Source organism: Sus scrofa, chromosome 1 (assembly GCF_000003025.6).
Source record: "Sus scrofa isolate TJ Tabasco breed Duroc chromosome 1, Sscrofa11.1, whole genome shotgun sequence".
NCBI lineage: Eukaryota > Metazoa > Chordata > Mammalia > Artiodactyla > Suidae > Sus > Sus scrofa.
The window spans coordinates 57,435,731-57,456,223 of record NC_010443.5 but is presented as its reverse complement, the minus strand read 5'-3'; the positions used below and the strand labels follow the sequence as shown (position 1 = coordinate 57,456,223).

The following is a 20,493-nucleotide window of genomic DNA, read 5'->3' as shown; positions in this document are numbered from 1 at the left end:
GATTAAGAAGATGTGGTACATATAAACAATGGAACATGATTCAGTCATAAAAGAACAACAAAATAATGCCATTTGCAGCAACATGGATGGAACTAGAGACTCTCACACTAGGTGAAGTAAGTCAGAAAGACAAATATCATATGATTTCACTTGTACCTGGAATCTAATATATGGCATAAATGAAACTATCTATAGAAAAGAAACAAACTCATGGACATGGAGAACAGACTTGTGGTTGCCAAGACAGAGGGGGAAGGAGTGGGATGGTCTGAGAGTTTGGGATTAGTAGATGCAAACTATTGCATTTGGAGTGGATAAGCAATGAGATCCTGCTGTATAGCGCAGGGAACTGTATCCAATCACTTAAGATGGAACATGATAGAGAATAATGTGAGAAAAAGAATGTGTATACACACACACACACACACATATATATATATATAACTGGATCACTTTGCTATACAGCAGAAATTGATGGAATATTGTAAATCAACTATAATAAAAAATTTTTTAAATAAATAAAATGATAGAAGAGGGTGGGTTTTGGATGGGGCATTACAAAACAATAGACTTCTAAAGCCTTTTAGCTTTGATTCTAGAAAGTAAAATGTTAAAATAAATACACTACATAACCAACAAAGACTACTATATGGCATGTATAGCACAGGGAACTATACTCAATATCTTATAATAACCTATAATGGAAGAGAATGTAAAAAAAAAAGATGTATATATAGATATCTGAATCATTTTGCTATCCACCTAAAACTAATACAACATTGCAAGTCAACTATATTTCAATACAAATTAAAAAAAAAAAACCTAAAAAAAAAGAAAGAAAGAAATAGAAAGAAGATGGCCATCTGCAAGCCAAGGAGAGAGGCCTCAGGAGAAACCAAATCTGCTAACATCTTGATCTGAGATTTCAACCTCCAGAACTGTAAGAAAATTAATTTCTGTTGTTTAAGCCACCCAGTCGATGGTACTTTGTTATGGCAGCCCTGGCAAACTAATACAGGGGGGAAAACCATAGATTTAAAAAAAAAAAAAAAGACTTGGAAGACATTACGAAAACATGTTAAGGACCAACACTAAATCACACTGCCTAAAGATGCACACGTAAATCACAGACCTATAAAAACAATACCCGGAAGTAATTACTATAACATATTATTCAGGCAGCCTTTGCTTTACATGGTTCTAATGTGTACAATCTCAGGTCCCATGGTTTAAATTACACCAGTCCTCCAATGACATGGTTCAAATTTCACTTACCACCGCATGTTAGCTCTGAGAAACTGCATGAGGTACAAACTTCACTAATAGCTCTCCAATCTACAACTCGATATGTAAGTAATAGATGAGCATCATGATCAGTGACCAAACACATCACACCACATCTTTCCAAGTGTGTCAGTGAATGGTCACTCCTCATTGGTTACTCAGTTCACACAGACAGCAAACCATGTCTCCTTGTTTCCCAGTGAAAAACTCACATAACAGTTTACCAAAATGAGCAATTAAAAGAGGTAACTGGGAGTTCCCGTCATGGCACAGCAGAAAGGAATCTGACTAGGAACCATGAGGCTGCAGGTTGGATCCCTGGCCTTGCTCAGTGGGTTAAGGATCCAGCGTTGCCGTGAACTGTGGTGTAGGTCGAAGACTCGGTGTTGCTGTGGCTCTAGCGAAGGCTGGTGGCTACAGCTCCAATTCGACCCCTAGCCTGTGAACCTCTATGTGCATGGGTGCGGCCCTAAAAAAGATAAAAAATTTTAAAAATAAATAAATAAAAGAGGTAATTGGCCAACAAAGAAGAAAGTGCAGCAAAGAAAAGTGGTAACGTTGGAAATGAAATCTGAATGGAATAAGATGGAGTCGCAGAAGAAATGGCTGAGGTTGACATGGCTACCACTTGAAGACTCTAGATGTGCAGCCAAAGGAACTGAATGAAGGGAACTGATGGCCATAAATGAGGAAAGTGTGGAGAGACACAGTGTGAAGAAATGACGCTTCAATAACTTTAAAGAAGCTTCAGTAGATACTTCACAACATTTGAAAGCATGAAGGATAAAATGGTGGAAACTGATCCAAACTTCAACAGGAGTATGAAAGTTTATCAAAGCATATAGCAGGTGCTTGTTCTTTATGAGAAATTATAGGAAGGGGAAAAGGCAAACCACACTACCCTTGATAAACCAAACATGTAAAGGTTCCAGAACAAGCACAATTTCCCCCACTGACTGTTAAGCCAGCCTATCAGGATTTGGGCATGCTCTATTTTCTTTATAGAGCCATTTTAGTAAATTTGGAGGGAGGGAGAGAGTTATGACTAAGACATGACCCATGTAAGGGCTTCTGGGGTGATTGGCAAAGATCAATTGCCTGATTGGAATCACCATTTTAAGGGTATTTGGCTTATTAGAACTTGTTAAACTAAAAAAAAAAAAAAAAAAGTCTTTTGTGCCTCAAATCCATGGGAGCAGGAGACTAGTCAATGAGAACCTGTCTGAAACATCAGGCCAGTGGTCATCTTTCTAAGAGAAAAGAAAAGAAAAGCCACAGAAGTAAGAAAGTGACTTGGCAGAGGGCACAAAGGCTGTTGTCAGACATGAAATTGGAACCCAAGCCCTCCTGACGGCCAGGTCGCACTCTTCTCTTTAAAGCCTGCCAGTCTCCCGTGAAACAGCCTTCCCCTGAAGGGCATCTGTATTGTCCATTTCCAAGAGAGGTAATTCGGCCAGGCTTGAATGCGGAGGCCTGGGGTTTTAAGATACATTACTTAATGCTAATCAGAAAGAAAAAGACAAATATGTAGGGAGGCCAAGAGAGAGTCACTAATCTTAACAATTTTTTTCCTAAACTCTTGTTCAGCTAGAGAGATTAGTCTTTGCAGAGAACAGTAAAACACTTTGGCCTCACTGAACTTAGGGCAATAATACACTCAACTTAATGGATGACATTTATTGTTTGGCCGAGACAGTGATGCTGTGGATTTATGGCATCTGGTTGGGTTACAATCAATACTCAGTCTTTCCCTTCTGATGTAGTGCTATAACGCAGGATTTCCCCCTTCACTTAAATACCCCAATAGCGTCTGACATTGCTTTTTCCATACAAAATCCATCATGGCCTCTATCCACTTACTGATTTGGGGAATGTGTTTTCTCTTCACTGTATACACACCTTTCATTAACACTAATAATACCTCTTCCATGGAAGGCCTGCACGCTGCCGCTGCCGCTGAGGCCACTGCCATGTCTCTAATAACCCCTGCGAAGTCCCAGCACATTTTGCGAGTACTCAACACCAACATCAATTCGCAGTGGAAAACTGCCTTTGCTGTCACTGCAGTTAAGAGTGTGGGGTAAAGAAACACTTGTGTGGCGTTTCCGTCGTGGCTCAGTGGTTAACGAATCCAACTAAGAACCATGAGGTTGCAGGTTCGATCCCTGCCCTTGCTCGGTGGGTTAACGATCTGGTGTTGCCATGAGCTGTGGTGTAGGTTGCAGACGTGTCTCGGATCCCGAGTTGCTGTGGCTGTGGTGTAGGCTTGGCAGCTGTAGCTCTGATTGGATCCCTAGCCTGGGAACCTCCATATGCCGCGGGAGCGGCCCTAGAAAAGGCAAAACGACAAAAAAAAAAAAAAAAGAAAGAAAGAAAGAAAGAAACACTTGTGTGTTGAGGAAAGCAGACCTCAACCTCACCAAGAAGGCAGGAGAGCTCACGGAGGATGAGGGGGGATGTGTGATCACCATTATGCAGAATCCACACCAATACAAGGTCCCAGACTGGTTCTTAAATAGACAGAAGGACATGAAGGATGGAAAAGACAGCCAGGTCCTGGCTAATGATCTGGACAACAAGCGCCATGAAGATCTGGAGCCACTGTAGATTTGGGCCCAGAGAGGGCTGCGCCACTTTTGGGGACTTTGCTTTCGAGGCCAGCATGCCGTGACCACAGGCCGCCGTGGCCGCACCGTGGGTTTGTCCAAGATGAAATAAATGTGTCAGTGCTGTCTATTAACAAACAGTTTATACAGTTAAAAAAAAACCCACTAATAATAAGTATGCCTTATATAACTGGGATATTAACTTCTATCCAATTTAAGATTTATTTTCTTACCCTCAAAGTTAATGTTTCTGATTATTAAGGGAATTCCGGGGGGAGGGGGTGGCAGGTGCAAGGGGAGAGAAGGCCATAATAAAAAACCGCACAAAAGTCCTAGGACAAAATCTCATACAATAGTGTGTGTTCTAGTTTTAGACAGAAAAACATGACTGCTCTTAACACAATCAGTCTTTTTTTTTCTTTTTAGGGCCACATCTGTGGCATATGGAGGTTCCCAGGGTAGGGGTCCAATCGGAGCTATGGCTACTGGCCTACATCACAACCACAGCAATGCCAGATCTGAGCTGTGTCTGTGATCTACACCACAGTTCACAGCAACATTGGATCCTTAACCCACTGAATGAGGCCAGGGATTAAACCTGCAACCTCATGGTTCCTAGTCAAATTTGTTTCCACTGCACTATGGTGGGAACTCCATAACCAGTCAATTATAAGCACAGTGTTAGTGTTTTTGACCCTTTAAATTCCAAGGGAAGAATATAAATTCATGAATTTAGAACTTAAAAAGACAGAAATGCATTGAATGTCAAGACAACTTTGGCTTTTGTTTATTTTTGGCCATGGCATGCAGAAGTTCAGGCCAGAGATCAAACCCGAGCCACAGCAATGATAACACCATATCCTTAACCACTGGGGCACCAGGGAACTCCATGTGTGCCATATTTCTTTTTCTTCTTTTTTGGCTGCCCTGCAACATATGAAGGTTTCAGGCCAGGAATTAGATCTGAGCCATAGTTGCTACCTACACCACAGCTGCAGTAGCCCAGGATCCTCGACCCACTGTGCCCGCCTGGGAATCGAACTTGTGTCTCAGTGCTCCAGAGACACTATTGATCCCCTTGTGCCATAGCAGGAACTCTAAGACAATTCATTTTTGGTACATCAAAATAATAATCTGGAGTTCCCGTCGTGGCTTGGTGGTTAACGAATCCTGTTGTGGCTCAGTGGGTTATAAACCCAACTAGGAACCATGAGGTTGTGGGTTCAATCCCTGGCCTCGTTCAGTGGGTTAAGGGTCTGGTGTTGCCATGAGCTGTGGTGTAGGTTCGAGATGTGGCTTGGATCCCATGTTGCTGTGGCTCTGGCGTAGGCCGGCAGCTACAGCTCCGATTGGACCCCTAGCCTGGGAACCTCCATATGCCACAGTGCAGCCCTAGAAAAGACAAAATAATAATAATCTGTTTTATTATTCTGTTTTTAAAGATAGAAGACTTATTTTCTTCAAATTAGCCTTTTAAAGATAGAAGCCTTATTTTCTTCCCCACAGCACAGCAGGTTAAGGATCCGGCATTGTCACAGCTGTGGCATAGGTCTCAGCTGCAGCTCAGATTCAATCCCTGGCCTGGGAACTTGCATACGCCATGGGTGCAACCAAACCAACCAACCAACAAACAAAAAATAACAACAACAAAAAACAAACAAAAATGGCCTTTCTCAGGGGTTTAGTAATAGGAAGGAAAGAAATTCTGGTATCTAGAGATAAATCAGACCTGTTGCATATTTTTTTTTTTTTTTTTGGAAGGGAGAAAAAGGAACAAACTAAAGCTATCATTTTAGGAGTTCCCTTATGGTGCAGCAGGTTAAGGATCTGGTGCTGTGACTGCAGTGGCTTCAGTCACTGCTGTGGCACAGGTTCAATACCTGGCTGGGGAACTTCCACAGGCCAAAAAAATAATCATTTTAATAAAAGTAGAAGACGGCTATTTATTTAGGAACATTTTGAGAGTGTGTTTCCCAATGGTATTCCTACCTTCCTGGCAATGATGGGCTCCCTTAAAGAGGGTATACTTTGAATATACTTTGAACGATTAGTAATTCCAATCACATATTAAATATACTGGGTCTAAGGGAACTCATTATGGAAAGGAATCCTTTGATAATCTTACACAGGATTCTTTAAACCTCTATTAGCCTATGTTTTTGAAATCAATTTCCCAAGACATCTCCCAGCAGGAAGGTATCCAATTAGCTGTAAGTCTTTCATTGGATGATAAAGTGTTTACTTTACTTACACTTCAAAGTACAAAATACCCTGGCTTACATCCAATCAAACATCCAGATTTTATTTCAACAGGGTAACAATGCTGGAAAATGTTTAAAGGTATCTGATTCTCAGTTTTAAAACACTGCTTCTCAACAGCAACACAGCTCCACTTACATTAAGTACTGAAAGTTTGAGGTTCTTTGATTTTTCAATTTTATTTTGTTGTTTTGCTCTTTAGGGCCGCACCTGAGGCATATGGAGGTTCCCAGGCTAGAGGTCTAATGGGAGCTACAGCTGCCAACCTGTACCACAGCCACTGACCTGTACCACAGCTACAGCAACATCAGATCCAAGCCGCATCTGCGAATTACACTACAGCTCACAGCAACACCAGATCCCCAAACCACTCATCGACCCACTAATCAAGGCCAGGGATGGACCCGGATCTTTATGGATACTAGTCAGATTCGTTTCCACTGAGCCACCACGGGAACTCCCCCAAGTTTTTTTGTTTGTTTGTTTTTGGAAGTTTTTTTTGAGGGGGATTCTCACTTTTTTCCATATTGTATAAAAATCCAACTAGTGCCAGGTGGTATTGCTATTATTCATTACTGGTTCTGCAACTCTTTACTATAAAGTTTTTGACTAGCAAATGGAAGAAAACAAGGCTTCAGTGAGCAAGCCATTCACTAAGTATCATGTAACCCAGGATAATACATTCTGGAGATTAAGGAAATTATAAACAATTAAATAGCATCCGTTCTTAAAGCATCTATAAAGCACCTGGACTTAGGTTCTTCCCTTCAGGATACCTCCTTCTGCTGTTAACTTTTATCTTGATTTTTTAAAGGAGACAGCTCATTCAGGGTCATCACGCTAATTTTAGCTTTAATTGGTTCTCTCTTAGCATCAAGAGGTATTCAGAGCTCCATGTAAACCAGTCACTTTCTCCGAAGCCCCGGTGCCAACTTCCCTATCATTCTTTCTATTTGGAAGAAAGCAGCAGATGGCTGTTTAGGTGCGGTCAGGCAGGGAATGATTTGATTTATACAATATGCCCTCTGCCGGGTCTCTCTGCACTTGCTCAGAATGTTGATGATTGATGCCTCTGGGCGTTCTCCTCTTGGTTCCAAGAAGGCAAGGTTTGATTCTGAGCAAGACCAGAAGCATTATCTGGAGCTGCCAGAGAAACTATTTCTTAGGACCCAAAGACAAATTGCCACAAGGGTCTGAAATACTTGAAGTCCAGGCCACCTACATCAGAATCTGGGTGCTTGTTACACGTGCCTCTCCCCAGACCTGCCAAATCAGGATTTAAGGAATGAGGGAGGGCATTCTTGAATTTGAATAGTTTTCCAATAATTCTTGGGCAGGATAATTTGAAAACGGATTGGTCTAAGGTAGCCTACTGGAAGACAGATAAGCAGATACCTAACCAGAAGATAAATTTACTAACTTGTCTAAGATCACTTAATTTAAAATCTACTTTACCTACTTTGGTGGGTTTTATTATCCTCACTATGATGGCAAGCTGTGGGCTAGGATTAAGTAAATCCTCACTAGAAACCAAATTATACTAGTTTTAAGTCTTCTGTAAAGGGATGGTAAATATACTAGGTATTGTGGGCCATACGGTCTCTGGGACAACTTCTCAACTCTGCTAGGAGAATGTGAAAGCAGCCATAGACATTATGTACATCAGAGTATTGCTGTGTTCTAACGCAACTTTACAAAACAGAAAGTGGGCTAGTTTGGGCCCATGGCTATAACTTGCTGACCTTTAGTCTAGTAAATCTTTAATTCCAACGTGAGCAGCATAAAATATAACTTTTTTAAAAATTAGGACTTAAAAGATGGTAAATATTAATTATTTGGACCTCTTCCTTAGGTAGAAAAGCCCAATTTCAACTAGCAATGAACCATTACTACAGGCAGACCCTGAAGATATTGTGGGTTTTGTTCCAGACGCACAATAAAGTCAATAATTGCAATAAAGCAAGTCACCCAAGTCTTTTGGTTTTCAATTATATATAAAAGTTATATTTACCCTAGACTTTAACTACCCTATTAAGTGTGCAATAGCATTATCTTAAAAATGTACATATCTTTATTTTAAAATACTTTATTGCTAAAAAACGCTTACCATCATCAAGATATGAGTAAATCATATCTTTTTGCAACACCAAAGATCACTACCAAAGGTCATCTTACCAAATATAATAACAATGAAAAAGTTTTTGAAATATTGCAGGAACTACCAAACATGACAGACACAAAATAAGCAAATTCCATTGTAAAAATGATGCAGATGGACTGGCTCGATACAGGGTTGCCACAAACCTTCAATTTGTAAACAATGCAGTATCTGTGAAGCAGATGCCCATTTAGTTAGTGTAATGACCTAACCTGTGGGCCATTTTCTCCATGAGTCCAACTAGGTACTGAGATCTTTCAAACAATTTTTTTTTTTTTTTTTGGCTTCACCCACAGCATGTGGAAGTTCCCAGGTCAGAGACTGAACCTGTGCCATAGCAGCGACCCAAGCCATTGCAGTGACAATGCCAGATCTCTGCCTGCTGCACCACCAGGGAAATCCCTCACAAGATCTTTTATTAATCCCTTACTAGTCTTCACATCTAGCTGTCAGATGCTGGATAGCAAAATGGCACCCTCCTAGGAACAAACTGGCCTCCAGCAAATAAGATTAAGAGCCCTAACTTTTGCTTCCTTTAAGACCAAATAAGTAAAACTGAAACATACATTTATGATTGTGTAATACATCTCATGGTGAAGACTGTTTTTTAAAAGGAAAAATTTCATTCTTGCCTACTGCCAGCAGTTAGAAGTAGTTTTACATTATTATGATAACATTCATGAACCCATAAAACATGCATATTCTTGTTCTTTGCTAATCTTCCTTTGTTCCATCTTTTTCAAATGTACAATTCTCTAAGTGGTTGGATGACTCTGAACAAACTTCGTTCCCTAATGTACAAACCTAGATGGCTTAATTCCTTTTTTTTTTTTTTTTTTTGTCTTTTTGGGGCCTCACCCATGGCATACGGAAGTTCCCAGGCTAGGTGTCTAATGGAGCTGTAGCCACTGGCCTACACCAGAGCCACAGCAATGAAGGATTTGAGCTGCATCTGCAACCTACGCTACAGCTCAGGGCAACACCGGATCCTTAACCCACTGAGTGAGGCCAGGGATTGAACCCACAACCTTATGGTTCCTAGTCGGATTAGTTAACCACGATGGGAACTCCTTTAATTCCATTTTTATATACTCAACAATTACAACAAAATTGTTTCCTGTATGAAGGTCTCATCCATACCTCATACTACGAAGACATAGCATTTCATATACACACAGCTGTTTGGAAAGTGAGAAATATACCATACGAATTGAACAGTTAAAAGACTAGCATATTAATATAAAAGATAGCTACTCATCTACCAAAGAGTTCTATGCCTCTTCCAAAGTAAACGATTATTGCTCAGAAGCAGCTGTTCAGTCAGGGACTGTATTTCCCAGCCTCCATAAATTGAGATGGGGCTCTGAGCTGGTTCTGGCCAGGGGAATGTGAACAGAGTGGAGTTTTCACTTGCTAGTGGAGGGAGTTAATCTGGTATGCCTCTTCCATACTCTCTTCCCCCCTACAGTGATGCTGGAAACCACGTGTTAAAGATGGTGGTATAACAAGATGGAAGAACCCCTTATCTCTGAGCCACTTGAAGAGCAGCTGCCCTACCAGGAATAACTCATTTGGATTTTGTGTGAGCTAGAAATTAACTTTTATTGGATTAAGCCACTGAGATGTGGAGATGCTTGTTACAGCAGTTAGCTTACCTTAACAGAATATATTTGAGTTGGATAAATGAGTCAAATCATGATTTACTTAAGGGCTTCTAAGGTGAATGCGAATATGGAGGAATCATATGCATAAGAAAAACCTGCAAGCTCCAATTTTTCCCATTTATGGTATCTAGTCATATGAATTAAAAACCAGTCTGAATGACTGGAGAGCTCTATTAATTAAATTGTGACATACTTAACAAATTTTATAACAATATATAACTACAGTAGCTCACCAAAATCACTGGATACCCCACAAGGTAGAATGCATTGCGTAATATATTTGTAGTACATTTAAAACATGAAGTGTATGACAGAAAAAAATCTCAAAATTAGATTTGCACTCCTTGAGACAGAATCTGCTAAGCATCAGTCCTTCAGTACCACTTCATGGGTTTTTCATTATTTCTTCCCGTTCTGCTGGAGCCTAAGGAGGGTAGGGACAGACAGTTGTGAGGCTGAGTCCTACACAGATTCTAGTTCCACATCTGCCCAGTGGGGACTCCAAGATGGTTCGTTTTGGGGTTCCTCTGGCCCTTTAGGAATAAGCCCTGGACTTTGTAGGATACAGGAGAGAATGGCTGCAGGCTCTGAGGGAGAAGAACTGTTCAGACTTCTCCCAGGTTGGAACAGAAAGAAAACCTCTAGAGGCTGTTAAGGCAGAATATATGCCAGAAAACTGAGAGGGGCTAAGACACGCATGTGAAAGAGGCTCTTATGGGTGGGTAGAGCTTTGTAAACAGTATTTTCTTGTAGTGCTTACTTAACCATTTTTTAATTAGGGGACCACTGGAGAATATGATGAAAGCTGTGGAATGTCTTCCCTCTCAAATATATATAAGAGCATTCACTTATACTTTAATACTTAAATTCTAGGAGCTCCTATAGCATCTGAACCCATCAAAGAACCTCAGATTAAGAACTTCTATTTTAGTAGGAGATTAAATAGCTGCTCCTCAGGCTGATATAGGAACCTATTAGTAAACAGTGCAGACTCTTCCCTACACAAGAGAGAGCATAGCTCTTTTTTGCATTTCTTCCCCTATGACTGGGGAGAAGGAGGAGGGAAAGAGAGATAATGTCACTCTGTGGCTCTTCTGTCCCTAACATCTGTGCCTTGGTTTAGTCCAGGAGTGAGGCACCATCAATGCAGGGTTTTGTTTTGGTTTTTTAACTTTATTTAAAACAGCATTAGTCTTACATGAAAGTTGCAAAAAGAACACATGAACCTCAAAGACATTACGGTAAGCAAAATAAACCAGTCACAAAAGAACAAATAATTGTGTGATTCTACTTATATGAGACTCTAGAGTAGTCAAGCTGATAGAGAAAGAAAGTAGAAGTGGTTACCAGGGGCTAAGTTTACTTTGGGCTATTTCTTCCATTCTTGGTGAATATTTGCCGATAGCTTCATTAAATTCATTTTTTTTTTTTGGCTGCACCCAAGGCATATGAAATTCCTGGACCAGGAATGGAATTTCTGAACCACAGCTTCAACCTATGCCACAGCTGCAGCAATACCAGATCCTTAACCCACTGTGCCACAGCAGTAACTCCAAATTCACTTTTTTTTTTTTTTTTTTGCTTTTTAGGTCCACACCCACAGCATAAGGAGGTTACCAGGCTAGGGGTCAAATTGGAGCTGCAGCTGACAGCCTTTGTAACAGCCACAGCAACACAGGATCCAAGCCACATCTCCGACCTACACTACAGCTCATGGCAACACCAGATCCCCAACCCACTAAGCAAGGTCAGGGATTGAACCCACATCCTCATGGATACTAGTCAGCTTCGTTTCCACTGCGCCACAATGGGAACTCCCAACTTTTTTTTTTTTTTTTTTTAGAATTTTTTTTACTATCTTAAAAATATTTCTCATAATCTCCATTCTTGACCTGAGGACAAATCAGTGATATAGAAATTAAGTCCATTCAGCTACCACTAAACTCCCAAATTTAAATTAAATGTTTTAAACCTTACATATATTTTCCCAGTTTTGTTTGTCTTTCTGCCTTTTCTAGGGCCACACCCATGGCATATGGAGGTTCCCAGGCTAGGGGTCGAATCAGAGCTGTAGCTACCGGCCTACGTCACAGCCATAGCAACTCAGGATCCGAGCGGGTGTCTGGGATATACACCAAAGCTCGAGGCGACACCAGGTCTTTAACCCACTGAGCCAGGCCAGGGATCAAACCCGCAACCTCATGGTTCCTACTCAGATTCATTTCCACTGCGCCACAACAAGAACTTCCCTTTTCCCAGTTTTAGATGAAAATATTAAGTATTTCCCAGATGGCCTACAGGCACATGCAAAGATGGTCAACAGTACTAATAATAAGAAAAATGCAAATCAAAACCACAATGAGATTATCACCTCACACCTGTCAGAATTGCTATCATCAAAATGTACACAAATAGGGAGTTCCCACTCAGTGGGTTAAGAATCCAAATTCAGCAGCTCAAGTTGCTGTGGAGGCATGGGTTTGGTTCCTGGCCTGGGAGAGTAGGTTAAAAGGATCAGGTGTTGCCGAAGCTATTCTGTAGCTACAGCTCAAATTCAATCCCTGGCCTAGGAACTTTCATGTGCCAATAGTGTAGAAATTAAAAAAGAAAGAAAGAGGAGTTCCCGTCGTGGTGCAGTGGTTAACGAATCCGACTAGGAACCATGAGGTTATGGGTTCAATCCCTGGCCTTGCTCAGTGAGTTAAGACAAGACAAGAAAGAAAGAAAAGAAACTTTGCCAATAAAGTATATTTAAAAACCCCCACTCAAATAACAAATGCTGGTAAGGATGTGAAGAAAAGGGAACCCTTCTACAATGGCAGTGGGAATATAAATTGGGGCAGCCACTGTGGAAAACAGTATGGAGGCTTCTCAAAAAGCCAAAAATAGAACTACCAGAAATTCCACTCCTGGATATATATACAAAAAATACAAGAACACTAATTTGAAAAGATACATGCACCTCAATGTTCATAGCAGCATTATTTACAATTGCCAAGCTAAAGAAGCAACCTAAGTGTTGATCAACAGTTGAACAGATAAAGAAGACAAAGTCTATATACATAGTGGAATACTGCTAGGCCAGAAAAATAAATAAAATTTTGCCATTTGCAGCCATATGGGTGGACTTGGAGGACATTATGCTAAGTGAAATAAGTCAGACAGAGAAAGTCAAATACTGTATGATATATCACTTACATAAAGAATCTAAAAAATACAACAAACTAGTGAATGTAATTTTAAAAAGCCGATTTCACAGATACAGAGAACTAGTAGTTACCAGTGAGGAAACGGAAGGGGGAAGAGGCAATATAGGGGTAAAGCACTAAGTACAAACTATTAGTTATTAAAATAAGCTACAAGGCTATATTGTATACATGGGGACTATACCCAATATTTTACAATAACTATAAATGGCATATAAGCTGAAAAAAAGCCAAGCACTCAGATCCTAATAGTTAAACAGATGCTCCAACATTCTCTCAATTTTAAGTTACAGACAGAAAGGAAAAAACAATTCATTCTTGCTAAATTCACATTTTATTATCTGCAATGCAGTTTTCTACTTTACACCCTAAAACCATAAGATGCTGAATATTATCTATAAATATATATATATATTTTTTGTCTTTTTTGGGTTGTACCCATGGCATATGGAAGTTCCTAGGCTATCAGAGCTACAGCTTCCAGCCACAGCCACAGCCACTCAGAATCTGAGCTGCATCTATGACCTACACCACAGCTCACAATAACATCGGATCCTTAAGCCAGGGATAGAACCCGAGTCCTCATGGATACTACTCAGGTTCATTGCCGCTGAACCATGATGGGAACTCCTCTATAAAAATACTGAATCACTATGTTGTACCTGATGCTGCTTCAGGAAGACACTTTCCTCAGTAACTATTCTCTCCTGGGAAGGGGGTTTTACTTTTCAATAGAGCAACAATTCCCCAACAGTGCACTGCAGGGAGCTGTAGCAAATTCACAGGGTCAACTTAGGATACTCAAAAATTTCAAGGGAAATAGTGTACTCAATGCATTGGTCACTGCTGAACCTACAAACTGGAGGTAGCTCACAGTTTCTACATTAGACTGCATTTCGTTCTTATCAATGACATCATATCTCTACAAAACCTGGGTTTTCCAAAGGCTGCTATGATAAAAAGCAGATGCTGCAGAAAAATTAATGTGGAATCACAAATGAGACTGGGATCCAATCTTACCTCAAAGTTTGAAAAGAAGCACAAGATCACACAGCCCATTTGTAACTGTGGTTATTTAAGAATGATATTTCTTTCTCTTTTTCAGTTTATGTGCATTATTTATTTCAGCTTCTATGTTGTGAGGATTTTATTATATTGTTTGCAACTTATTACTAAGTATATAAGACTTAGGGGAACTGTGAAAAAATTACTGTGATACTAAGGGTGACACGAACAAAGTTTAAAAATCTTAGCCTTAACCAAGAAGTGACAGAGTTGTCTAAGATTCACTGGAGGAGAGCCGTGATTCAGCCCAAAGAAATAAAGTCCTTAACACAAATATTATAACCAGGAAAAGAAGAATTTAGGTTAAAACTTTTTTTTTTATTTTTATGTATTCATTTATTTAATTTTTAGGGCTGTACCCAAGGCATATGGGGGTCCCCCAGCTAGGGGTCAAACTGGAGCTGTAGCTGCCGGCCTACATCACAGCCACAGCAACGCCAGACCAGAGCCAAGACTTAGATGCAACGCTGGATCCTTAACCCACTGAGTGAGGCCAGGGATCAAACCTGCATCCTCATGGATACCAGTCAGGTTCGTTACTGCCGAGCCTCAACAGGAACTCCTAAAACTGTTTTTATTTATTTATTTATTGTCTTTTTGCCTTTTCTAGGGACACTCCCACAGCATATGGAGGTTCCCAGGCTGGGGGTCAAATCGGAGCTGTAGCCGCCAGCCTATGCCACAACCACAGCAACTCCGGATCTGAGCCACATCTGTGACCTACACCACAGCTCATGGCAACACCGGATCCTTAACCCACTGAGCAAGGCCAGGGATCAAACCCACAACCTCACGGTTCCTAGTCGGACTCGTTAACCACTGAGCCATGACGGGAACTCCCTAAAACTGTTTCTAAAGGTCACTCTCAGTCAGCTTAATCCTTCAAATCCCATACAATGTGCCCTGGATAACTGGTATCTTTTTTAAAACTTCTGAAACACATGCACACAAATTACTGTTTTTCTAATTCTGAGAGACTCAAGCAAATCTTTTAAAATTATAGCCTCCAAGCTATGTTGGAAGAGACTGGGCCTCGCCTACACAGAACACACCCTGGAAAGCCTGTGCCAAGGAAAGCGCCAGTGGGACTGGGAGACCTTGACAGAGACAGCCCCATCCAAGCACTTTGATACCTTCAGCTTTTTTGAGGTTTGCACCTTACTCTCAATATCCTGCTTTTAAGTTCTACAGGAACTCCAGGTTACTGCAGAAATGTTTGTTTGGGAGTTCTCATTGTGGCTTAGAAGGTAAGGACCTGATGTTGTATGTGGAGATTCAGGTTCCATCCCTGGCTTCACTCAGCAGGTTAAGGATTCAGCATTGCAGCAAGCAGAAGGGGCTCGGATCCAGTGTGGCTGTGGCACAGGCCTCAGCTGTGGCTCCAATTCAACCCCTAGCCTGAGAACATCCATCTGCTACAGCTGTAACCATTTTAAAAAAAGAAAGAAAAGAATGAAATGCTTGTTTGGAAACCTCCCTTCCACAGAGTTTTTCATGTAAGATATTAAGTGTGAAAAGCAAGGGAAAGATAAATACAAAATCCAGACTAGTTCTTTCTTGGGGAGAGAAAGAGAAGTAGGTAGAGTACCATGGGGAGAAGTGCTCAGACTGCAGGGTTCTGAGAAGGCACGGGTTTTTCAGCTGGGTAAGGGTATTCCAGGTGTGCCTTCTGTTCCTATTCTTTAATGTGTGCTTCTTCGTTTGATACTTTCTAAACCTATTATATAGTTCACAGTGGAGGCACTAGAACTATATGGGAGGGCCTTAAGAGTCAAGGCATGTCTTTCTCCAAGCAGAGTTGGATCACAAGTTGTCTTTTACAAGAATGTATTCTTTTAAAATTTTTTTTTAATTTTTTTTGCTTTTTAGGGCCACACCTGAGGCATATGGAGGTTCCCAGGCTAGGGGCTGAATTGAAACTACAGCTGCCGGCCTACACCACAGCCACAACAATGCCAGATCCAAGCCACGTCTGCAACCTACACCACAGCTCACGGCCACGCCGGATTCTTAACCCACCAAGCAAGGCCACGGATCGAACCTGCCAACCTCATGGTTCCCAGTCAGATCTAAAAGGGCTCTAGAGACGCTGATGAGTTTTGAGAGGAAAATTAAGATTAATTTTTGATGCTGACACCAACAAACAAGGAGTTAACAAATTAGCATTTTGCTATCACCCTTGTTTTACACCTCCCCAAAATGTGCAACTAGTTGTTTTCTGGTCTCTTATTCCTTTCCCCTCCTCTTTATGATTAGAAGGCAGAAAAAAATCTTCCAATTTTAATTTATATACCTAATTTTAAAAAATTCTTCATTTACTGTATGCTAAGCACATGCTAGGAATGATAGAGAATAAACATGTATAGTCCTATCTACTACAGCGTGATAACAGCAGGTTGCTATGCTATCTTTTTGCTGTTGTTTTTGGCCAGGCCTGGGGCATGTGTTAGTTCTGGGGCCAGAGATCGAACTGGCGCCACAGCAGCAATCCAGGCAGCTGCAGTGACAATGCCAGATCCTTAATCTTTGTAACAGCTGCATCAGAAGAGAACTCCTGCTACTGCTATTTTAAGGATGGGAAACCTACAGTCAGAGACCATCAGTACCTAGTGGGACCACCCATGGACCCAGGTGTGTTTGTTTTCTTCCCACTTACATTGACCTAATAGGCTCCTAAAGGCAAATGAAGATCATCAACAGGCTCACAAAAAAAGGATCCCTAACTGTTCAAGAGCGCTATGCCAAGCTTTTCACGTGCATCACTTCATTTAATTTCCCCCACAATACAACCAAATTATGTATAATACACACAGTTTGTTACAATGCTAAAAACTGCGATTTAAAGAAGTGGGTTTTCCAAAGTCACACACCTAACAACTGGCATCAAGACTCAATCTCATGACCCCCCCCAGGGAACCTCTTAACCACCGCTTAAACCATCTCACCATGCCTCAGGGAAAACATTCTTGGCCAGCTTTAGGAAACTGAAGCTCCTCTTGGGTCACAGATAATACTCCACTTCCCCTCCGGTCCCCCAAATCTACCGGAAGCACAGCACTGAAATTCCCAAGACAAGTGTTGGTGGTAAGACGACGTCTGAACTCAAAGCAAACAACGTGCTCGCTTCCTGGAGCCCGGGGAGATGCCACTTGCTAACTCTTTATAGAGCTTATTTCCGTCTAGAGCGGATCTCCCCAGGGCAGGACAGCCCCCCAGGCTCCCGTGCCTGCACCACTTCGCGGTCCTCGCAGAGGTGAGGGCGGAGGGCAGACCGCTGGCGCGTCCGAGCCGAGCCGGGCCACTCTGAGGCCCGCCCGCAGGCCCCGGAACGCCGAGGGGTGACCCCGGGCGCTAGGCGACCAAAGGGGTCCCTCTTTTACGCCCGAAGACCGCCAGCCTCTGCGTCCGAGAGAAATACCTTGGGGACTCCCCCTACCACCACCACCACCACCACTTTGTTCCAACTCTTCGAGCTCAATGGAGAAGGAGGAGGGGGGCGTCCCTCAACCTGTGGCCAAAGACGAGAAAGTTCTCTGCCCCCGCCCCTAAGTTCTACATTCGAGGGAGGCAACTGAAGGAAAGCGACAAGGGAGGTGCCCGGGGAAGGACCCTCTCTTGTCTGGCTTTCCCGGAGGCCGCAGGAAAGGGGGCAAAGCGCTCTGTCTGGGACTCCTGCCCCAACAGACAGCGAACTGGGGGCGCCCCCACCCGCGACATGGCCCTCCCCTGATCAGAGCCCCCCCAAGGGGGGGCGGAGTAGCGGGGGGAAGTCCTCGGATTAAGAGGGGTCTCGAAGGGACCCGGCGAGGTCACACGGTACCTTTCTCTCCGCGCCGCAGAGACCGATGCCGGCGACAGGGTAGGGGGCAACGTGAGATGAAGCGGACGGGCTCCCGCTGGCTCCGGCGGCCCCTGGGCCTCGGAGCCGCCCAGCGCCGCCGCCTCCTGCTGCCGCTCGCTGGGCTGCGCTCCTCGCTCCGGCAGGTTACCTGTGGCCGAGCCTGCCGCGCCTGCCGCGGGCTCGGCCCTCAGCCCCGCCCCTCCCGCGCTCCTAGGCTGGGGCCGCAGCGCCCCGCAGCGGCCGGCTGGGTCTCTGCAGCGGCCTGCGGGGAGGTGGGGGTCCCCAAGGCCCTGGGGCTGGCCTTGATCTGAAGCCCACTCCCTACTGGGCCGCTGCCCCTTCAGCCCTCGCCGCGAGAGGCCTCCTTATAAAGAGGGAGGAACCGGGATGCAGTTGGGCGCGGTTTTCGGGGCAGGGGAGGTTTATAGAAGGGAGAGGGTATTTGGGAGGAGAAACTGTCCCTCAACCTGTGGCCAAGTGAGTATTTCAACATTTTCATAGTTCACTTAACTGGGATGTCTCAGTGGCAGCTGAACAACAGTGGTGAAAGATACAGATTCATTAGAAAGCTGGAGAGAAGAAAGGAAGCCTTTATTCCTTTATTCCTTGTCTGTCAGTGGTTTGTCTGAAGCGTCCCGTATGAACTAGGCAAAAGCATTGAACATTTCTGACTCATATGTTCATCCCCCCCGCGCCCCCCCCCGGCTTTTTTTGAGGGGAGGGAGCTCACACAGGCGGCATATGGAAGTTCCCAGGCTAGGGGTCAAATGGGAGCTGCAGCTGCCAGCCTCCGCCCTGCTATTATTCCCTGGAACTGCCCTTATGAAGCCTTCCACTCAACGAAACTAGCATGTGCCCCTCCATGATCTTAGCCTCCTTCTTCAGAGGAAACCACCCTCCTGAATTTTATGTTAATAATTCTCTTACCCCAATTATATGTATCCCTAAATAGCACACTATTCATTTGTGGCCGGATTTAAACTTTTTTTGTAAGTGGAATCAGCCTGCACAATTCCTGTACAACTTACTTTTTTTCCGCTTAGCGTGGTTTCTGAGCTTTACCTATTGGATTTCTCAGTTATTTAATATTTTGTTGTGAGAAGATACCACAATTTATTCATCCAGTTTACTTTTGGACATTGGGTTGGCTCCAGTTTTTGGTTCTGCAAACAATGTTGCTATGAACATTCTTAAATATTTCTTGTGTGGCATGTGTGCAAGAGCTTTTAAGCTGTTTATCTAGAAATGGAATTGTTGGGTCTTAAGGTATGCGTGTGTTCTAATTTATATACTGGATAGTGCCAAACTGTTTTCTAAATCAGTTGCCATTAACGATGTATGAAAGTCCCCTTGCTCCACATCTTTGCCAGCACTTGTTTTTTCTGGGGGTGTGAAATGATTTCTTATTATGCCTGTGGTTTTTACTTCTCCGATTGTATGTATAATGGTTCATATTTAATGTTTACTAACTATTCTTGTTTTCTTTTTTAATTTGTCATGTTTGGTTTTTTTCCCTTGGTTTGTTTTTTTTTTTTTTTTGTGATTTGAGGAATTCTTCCTACCCTGAGGATATAAAAATATTCTTCCATATTTTCTTCTAAAAGATGTAGTTTTGCCTTTCACATCCCATCTGAAATTCATTTCTCCTTTAATTTAATTGTAAGACAGCCAGAGCTCTGTGCTGGTCATATGCAACCTGAAAATCTATGGTTTTATGTTAAATCTTTATTTCTGATTATGGAAATCCTACCCTGACTTACTTTTTCCTCTTTATAAAGGTAGGTATTCTGAGCCCTTTACTCCTCCATAGACATTTTACAATTAGTTTGTCGGGCTCCATGAAAAAACTGGGATTTTGACTTAGAAGTACACGAATCTGTGCAGTGGATTGCATTAGTCATTCACAGTTTGTTCCTTTCCCATCATTGCCATGCTTTCCTACACTGGTGTAGACTCCTCTGCCCCACTGGTTCAGGATTTGGATGGGGTTTGTATGACTTGCCTTGACCCCATGCCGGAACGGAAGCTATAAATATGCTTCTCCTGCCCTCCCTTGAGTTTTTGCCCTCTGGCATGAGACTATCATAACCCAAAGTGTGGCTGCTCCTTCAGCTGGAGTCTAAGAATGAGAAGACACATGGAATCACACAGAGCCCAATATGTCTATAGGCAGTCTGCAGCCCTCATGTAATGGGAGCCAGAACTAAACTGTTGGCTGCTACTGCAACGTGGAGCACTGACATCTTTTTTTTTTTTTTTTTTTTTTGGTCTTTTTAAGGCCACACCCATGGCATATGGAGGTTCCCAGGCTAGGGGTTGAATTGGAGCTGTAGCCATTGGCCTATGATGTCACAGCCATTGAATGCCAGATCCCAGCTGCATTTACAACCTACACCACAGCTCACCGCAA

The 20,493-nt window shown here is 42.6% G+C and overlaps 1 protein-coding gene and 1 pseudogene across 4 annotated transcripts in view; one reads left to right on the top strand and one right to left on the bottom strand.

Annotated features, from left to right (window-relative positions):
• ANKRD6 (ankyrin repeat domain 6) overlaps positions 1–18,277 on the bottom strand; it is a 210,316-nt gene extending 192,039 nt beyond the window's left edge. For 2 of the 4 annotated variants that reach the window (XM_021089984.1, XM_021089998.1), the window contains exon 1: positions 18,063–18,277. The gene's annotated coding sequence lies outside the window, so the exon portion shown is untranslated. The remainder of the gene's footprint in view (positions 1–18,062) is intronic. The other 2 variants (XM_021089991.1, XM_021090003.1) reach the window with 2 other exon arrangements.
• LOC106508886 lies at positions 2,564–4,215 on the top strand (annotated as a pseudogene).